Here is a 7,256-nt window from a genome sequence, read left to right as displayed (position 1 = left end):
GAATTGTTTGCGATTATTCTGCGGGATTTTAGAGGTATTTGTGGTTTAGTACGGTAACCAGCGTCACCACTTCATTGCTCCAGACACCACAAGGGGAGTTAGAGCACTGATTATGCTTTTGGGTCCTACTGTGTCACTAACTGACAATGAATGGGCCGACATAAACCTACATAGAAACTGATAATTGTGCATGACTTCAGTATTACTTACTAAACTGTTGTTACACTTAAGTTTTTATTATTATTTTGCTCTTACCTGTAAGGCCACTCCCGACCAGTCCACAGTTTTACGTGGCGCAATGGTCTAAGACACTGTAAACAAAATTATCTCCAAAATATTGTTTTTTTTTAATGAGAGATTTTTTTTTTCAAGCTGTGTTGCTACAGATGCTGGTTTCAATACCCGTGCTGGCCTTGACTGCGGAGACCCATGAGATTGGACATAAATAATTTTCAATAAACAAACTTGGCTTTATTTACAAATTGTAACAATGTCTCACCCCATGTTCAACGATTGGCCTTTTTCTCGCTCATTTTACTTTATTTGTAAACAAAATCATCTCCAAAATATTGTTATTTTTAATGAGAGATATTATTATTATTTATTAATAATACTAATTTAGAATTATATAAAGCCAGTTGGCTATTCGTCACAGATATATTACCCTGTTATTAAACCCTATTATTAGCAGGACAATATATATTGTCATGTTTCCTGAGGGCACACAAGGATGCCTTGCAGTTTCTCCAGCTGTATTCACTGAAAGAGCACGAGGGCAGGGGGCCGGGATGGGCCGCATGAGGAAGGGGGAGGGTTGGGGGAGGGTTGGACCCCCACCCCGGCACACTGGCAACACTTTAAGGGGCATTACACTAATAATGGTGCTGACTAGGGAAACGTTCCCGCTGTTCTGTTCTTAGTGATAGTCTGCACATTCAAACTAAAACAGTGTAACTAATAATGCCATTTTATACTTTCATTAATAAAATAATTATATAAATACTCTTTCAAAATGCAGATGTTTATTTAGTTATGGATCCATAACGAATTACTATGGGAATAAATATCACTGAATTGCAGAAATATCCTCCAATATATGTAATTATTGGCAGAGTCACGTCATATTTTTCAATATACTGTAGGCCTACCGTTAGTGACATGAGTCTCACTAGTGTTGASTAATGTGCTGTTAAAGTTGTGTAGGTCTTATTTATTTAAAGAGCATATTGAAGTTAGAAGCAATAGGATTTGAAGCAATAGACTACAACTATTTCAGCACCGTTTCCCACTGCTCTGAGACAAGCATGGGGACTGGTCTTGATAAATCAATGAGATTTTTATTTTCACTGAATCTCCGTTTGGGTATTGGTTAGACTAGAATTAGAAAATTAGGGTGAAGAAATGTTATGCTCTTAGTGTAACCTTATTTAACTAGGCAAGTCAGTTAAGAAAAAAAACTTATTTACAAGGACAGCCTACTCCTTCCTCCCTGTCAGGGAAACGAACCCTGGTCTTCCGCACTACACAGCGATTCTTTAGCTAAATAGCCCAGTTGTGTACTGCCGACCGTCAAGTTGTACAGCGCCATATTTTCCATTCCATCCTAACGGAAACCCAGAGGGTTTTTCATTTTTCTTGGAATAGAAACACCATAATATTAAGAAAATGTATTAAGCAAATAGCAGTCAAAAGTTTGGACACACCTATTCATTCTAGGGTTTTTCTTCATGTTTACTACTTCCTACATTGTTTAATAATAGTGAAGACATCACAACTATTAAATAACACATATGGAATCAGTTAAGAACAAATTATTATTTACAAGGACAGCCTACTCCTTCCTCCCCGTCGGGGAATTGAACCCCGGTCTCCCGCGTGTCCGCATTCTCTAGTACAGCCATTATTGAAGGCTATCAAATGCTTCTCAAAGATGTCCTCTGGTGGTCAAACTAGCACTAACTAGCATTAATGGTACCAGTGGTTCACAATTAAATAACGCGCCATAGAAGTCTGCGGCAACATGCAAGCAGCGCCGCAGTACGCTGCAACTTTTAAAGGACGAACCACTGTAACATTAGCTAGCCTGTTAAAGTAGCTATTTTAGCATGTMAACCTTGGTGGAGGAAGAAAAAACAAGCGGAATGCATGCCAGCAAAGCCACTACACAACACAACACTAAACAATAGATTAAGTGCACTATAAYGGTAACAAACAGTGCCCMCAAACTGTTAGGGCCTACATAAAGCTGTCCTGACAGCAGTCCCAACGTCTTACCAGTGCTAAACCTGGCTATCAGTGGAGCCTTGTCTGGCAGCTAAACAGTTAATTCAGCCTCATTCACTGTCTTTTTAAAAAGCATAGCTGATATAGCTGACTTGCTGTCACGGAAACATTTTCCTTCATACCAGATCTATGTAAACAGTTCACCTGGAATATATATTGCTGGAACTACTATCACGGATTCCCCCGGTACTGCTGCTCATTCCGTTCACCAGCTCCSGAGGTCTAGTCACCAGCCTTCTAGGCGTCACTGAACTGGATCATTACCACCAACCCCGGACTGTCTTGTCTCATTACGCACACCTGGTTCCCATTCCCCTTGATTAGTATGTGCATATATGTGCCCTCTGTTCCCCATTGTCCTTGTCGATTATTGTCTTATGTCTGTTGGTCTTGTGAGTACCTGTGCTCTGTTGTATCGGCTTAAATGTGATGTGTTATTGTGCACTTRTTATTACAGGTCTCGTCCCGTGTATTATTTAGAGGTTTAAACCTCGCTCTTTTGTTTGGGTTACATCGCTGTGTTATATACCCTGTGTTATATACAGTTGAAGTCTGATATTTACATACACCTTAGCGAAATACATTTAAATTCAGTTTTTCACAATTCCTGACGTTTAATCCTAGTAAGAATTCCCTGTCTTAGGCTAGTCAGGATCACCACTTTATTTTAAGAATGTGAAATGTCAGAATAATAGTAGAGAATGATTTATTTCAGCTTTTATTTCTTTCATCACGTTCCCAGTGGGTCAGATGTGTACATACATTCAATTAGTATTTGGTAGCATTGCCTTTAAATTGTTTAACTTGGGTCAAACGTTTCAGGTAGCCTTCCACAAGCTCCCACAATAAGTGGTGGGAATTTTGGGCCATTCCTCCTGACAGAGCTGGTGTAACTGAGTCAGGTTTGTAGGCCTCCTTGCTCGCACACGCCTTTTTCAGTTCTGCCCACAAATTTTCTATAGGTTGAGGTCAAGACTTTCTGATGGCCACTCCAATACCTTGACTTTGTTGTCCTTAAGCCATTTTGCCACAACTTTGGAAGTTGCTTGGGGTCATTGTCATTTGAAGAACCCATTGCGACCAAGCTTTAACTTCCTGACTGATGTCTTGAGATGTTGCTTCGATATATCCACATAATATTCCTCCCTCATGATGTCATCTATTTTTGAAGTGCACCAGTCCCTCCTGCAGCAAAGCACCCCCACAACATGATGCTGCCACCCCCATGCTTCATGGTTGGGATGGTGTTCTTCGGCTTGCAAGCATCCCTTTTTTTCCTCAAACATAATGATGGTCATTATGGTCAAACAGTTCTTTTTCATCAGACCAGAGGACATTTCTCCAAAAAGTACGATCTTTGTCCTCATGTGCAGTTGCAAACCATTGTCTGGCTTTTTTATGGCGGTTTTGGAGCAGTGGCTTCTTCCTTTGCTGAGCGGCCTTTCAGGCTATGTCGATATAGGACTCGTTTTACTGTGGATATAGATACTTTGTACCCGTTTCCTCCAGCATCTTCACAAGGTCCTTTGCTGTTGTTCTGGGATTGATTTGCACTTTTCGCACCAAAGTACGTTCATCTCTAGGAGCAGAATGCGTCCCCTTCCTGAGCAGTATGACAGCTGCGTGGTCCCATGGTGTTGATACTTCCGTACTATTGTTTGTACAGATGAACGTGGTATCTTCAGGCGTTTGGAAATTGCTCCCAAGGATGAACCAGACTTGTGGAGTCTACAATTTTTTTTTTCTGAGGTCTTGCCTGATTTCTTTTGATTTTCCCGTGATGTCAAGCAAAGAGCACTGAGTTTGAAGGTAGGCCTTGAAATACATCCACAGGTACACCTCCAATTAATTCAAATGATGTCAACTAGCCTATCAGAAGATTCTGAAGCCATGACATAATTTTCTGGAATTTTCCAAGCTGTTTAAAGGCACAGTCAACTTAGTGTATGTAAACTTCTGACCCACTGGAATTGTGACACAGTGAATTATAAGTGAAATAATCTGTCTGTAAACAATTGTTGGAAAGATGACTTGTGTCATGCACAAAGTAGATGTCCTAACCCACTTGCCAAAACTATAGTTTGTTAACAAGAAATTTGTGGAGTGGTTGAAAAACGAGTTTTAATGACTCTAACCTAAGTGTATGTAACTTCCGACTTCAACTGTATATACACTTGTTTGTTTTGGGCTTCGTGCCTGTCGTTTCATGACGTACTTTATTTTGGGTGGAGAAATAAAAGAAACTGTTACGTATTCCTGCGCCTGTCTCATATCATTATACAATGATTATATTTCTCTAAAAGAGGTTAAAGGCCACATGTGCACCACCAAGTCAGAACAGTAGGTGAAATTAAGAGGGGTAAATAGACCAAATTATTAGGGTGAGGCACATGGGCTACTAACATCTTACTACACAACATACATTTAGTATTACTTTCTTAGCTACAATATACATATGCCAGGGAAATATTACATAATTTATGCAGCAGCATACAATACATTTTTGGACTCACCTTGTTGTGCTGTGCTCACTTGAACAGGAAGGTGGTGCGGCGGGCCTTGTGCAAATTTTGTCATCAGTCTGGCATTCTGTCACRTTCTGACCCTAGTTCTTTTGTATTTTCTTTGTTTTAGTGTTGGTCAGGATTTGAGTTGGGTGGGTTCTATGTTTTCTGTTTCTATGTGGGGTTTTCGTTTGGCCTGATATGGTTCTCAATCAGAGGCAGGTGTTTGTCATTGTCTCTGATTGGGAGCCATATTTAGGTAGCCTGTTTTCTGTTGGGGTTGTGGATGTTTGTTTCCACGGTACTGTTTCGGTTTCGTTCATGTTCACATTTATTGTTTTGTATTTCATAGTGTTCAGTTTATGTTTTAAAATAAACGTTATGGACACTTACCACGCTGCGCATTGGTCCTCCGATCCTTCAAACTTCTCCTCCTCAATTCCAAGTTGGATGATCGTACAACATTTATTTTGCCAGTCTGAGCTTGTTACTGCCTGACTTCCCAGTTGTCACAGTTCCGAGTTAACAGTTTTGAGCGGGGCACAAATCCTGCTTCATTGACAGCATGGCCAATGTTGAATGTGTATCATTTGATAATAGGAAAATAGCCCCTTAATCCCAGATCTGGGACCACACACTGTCACTGATTCCTTCCAAACCACTATTGTTGAATTTACGATTTCCAACTTGTTGTGTAATGCTTATGGGCGATGAACACAGAAGAATTGTATCTATAATTTCTCTATATTATTTATCTTCATATGACAAGGATTAAAACGGATTTGCCAGGAGATTGTTGACTTGATTCATGATGACTGCTAGCTAAGATTTTGAAAGTATGATGCTGACATGATCAGTCCAATCAAAGCTACGGTAGATATAACGTGATTTGACATCATTCTATCTGTGGCTAATGACCTTGAGCCTTCTTGGATGGGCATTTCCAATGTTACTCTATGGCAGGACCCAAGGGGATAGAATTTAAGGTCTACCCTTAGACTTGGCAGTGACATAATGTCCCCATGAGTGACAGAACACTGAATCAATCACGGCACACGTTGAGTCTCACATATTGTAGGCTGTGCCGCATAGAGGTAAGCACATGTAGCTACATATAACATACAAAAAAAATATATATATATATTATGATTTCCCGGTAAGGGGGGGTATACTGATGTTACAGATAGCACCTAGCCTAGACTACGTCAGCACCTGTTATCACGATGCCATGATTAATATAGGTTAGCCAACCTATTTGCATCCCCTTCCATGAACATCTTGTGTTTATTTTTTTTCCATTTCAGAGGGATCTGTGGATGCTGGTGGCGTTTCTRCTTCTGAAGCCGTTGGACGTGAGAGAGTGGTGGAACATAGTCCTACAGAGACCTGTCACACAGGGGGACAGGACCTGCCTTCAGAACATGCAGGCTCTGGTGAAGTATATCACATTTGGATAGGCTACAAATTACAAAAKAAAATAGGTAAAGAAAATAAATACGAAATTAACCAAATAAATTACTGTGCAAATATGTTTAAGGCCCAATTAACAAAATATTTYAGCCTAGGCCTAAGCTACATTTATTTAGAATAAGACGCATCTGTGGATCCAGGCTTTGAAAATTCAACAAATAAAAAGTRCAATGAAGAACCATTCAGGCTATTTTTCAGAGTGGGGTAACAATATTGCCTACTGAACACGTTCAGACGGAACACTGTACAAATGCAGAGGTATTTGCGGCCAACGTTGRCCAAAAGTGGAAAGTGACCCTCATTCCCTCTCCACCATGCCAGTGGGTGAACATCTCCTCCTATTACATCTTACTGTGGGTAGGATGTGAGCTCTGCACTGGCCCGCTGTTGCACACTGAGATTGACTGTTTGCTTCTCTCTCCAGAGAAGATGAACAGCGCCGGAGAAGATGGCTCCCGTTTTATGGGCTCTTAACTTCTTTGTGATAGGGAGCAGCATTTTCACTTTTGGATKAATTGCGTGCCCATAGTGAACTGCCTCCTACTCTGTCCCAGRTGCTAATATATGCATATTATTATTACTATTGGATATAAAACACTCTGAAGTTTGTAAAACTGTTTGAATGATGTCTGTGAGTATAACAGAACTCATATGGCAAAAACCTGAGAAATATTCCAAACAGGAAGTGAGAATTCTGAGGCTGGTCGATGTTCAACTCATCGCCTTTTCAATTCCCTGTAAGATATGGATCTGTTTGCACTTCCTACGCCTTCCACTAGATGTCAACAGTCTGTAGAACATGGAATGAAGCCTCTAGTGTGATGTTGAGCCGGATGGGAGGTGTTTCAGTCAGTGGTCTGGCAGAATGCCAGTTCCTGGTCACGCACGTTCCAAACGATATCGTCTTGCTTTCCATAACTTCTAGAGACACAAAGGAATTCTCCGGTTGGAACGTTATTGGATGGTTATGATAACAACATCCTGAAGATTGATTTTCTA

The sequence above is a fragment of the Salvelinus sp. IW2-2015 genome, linkage group LG19 (assembly GCF_002910315.2).
Source record: "Salvelinus sp. IW2-2015 linkage group LG19, ASM291031v2, whole genome shotgun sequence".
Lineage (NCBI taxonomy): Eukaryota > Metazoa > Chordata > Actinopteri > Salmoniformes > Salmonidae > Salvelinus > Salvelinus sp. IW2-2015.
The sequence above is the reverse complement of the archived record's forward strand: the minus strand, read 5'-3'. Positions refer to the sequence as shown.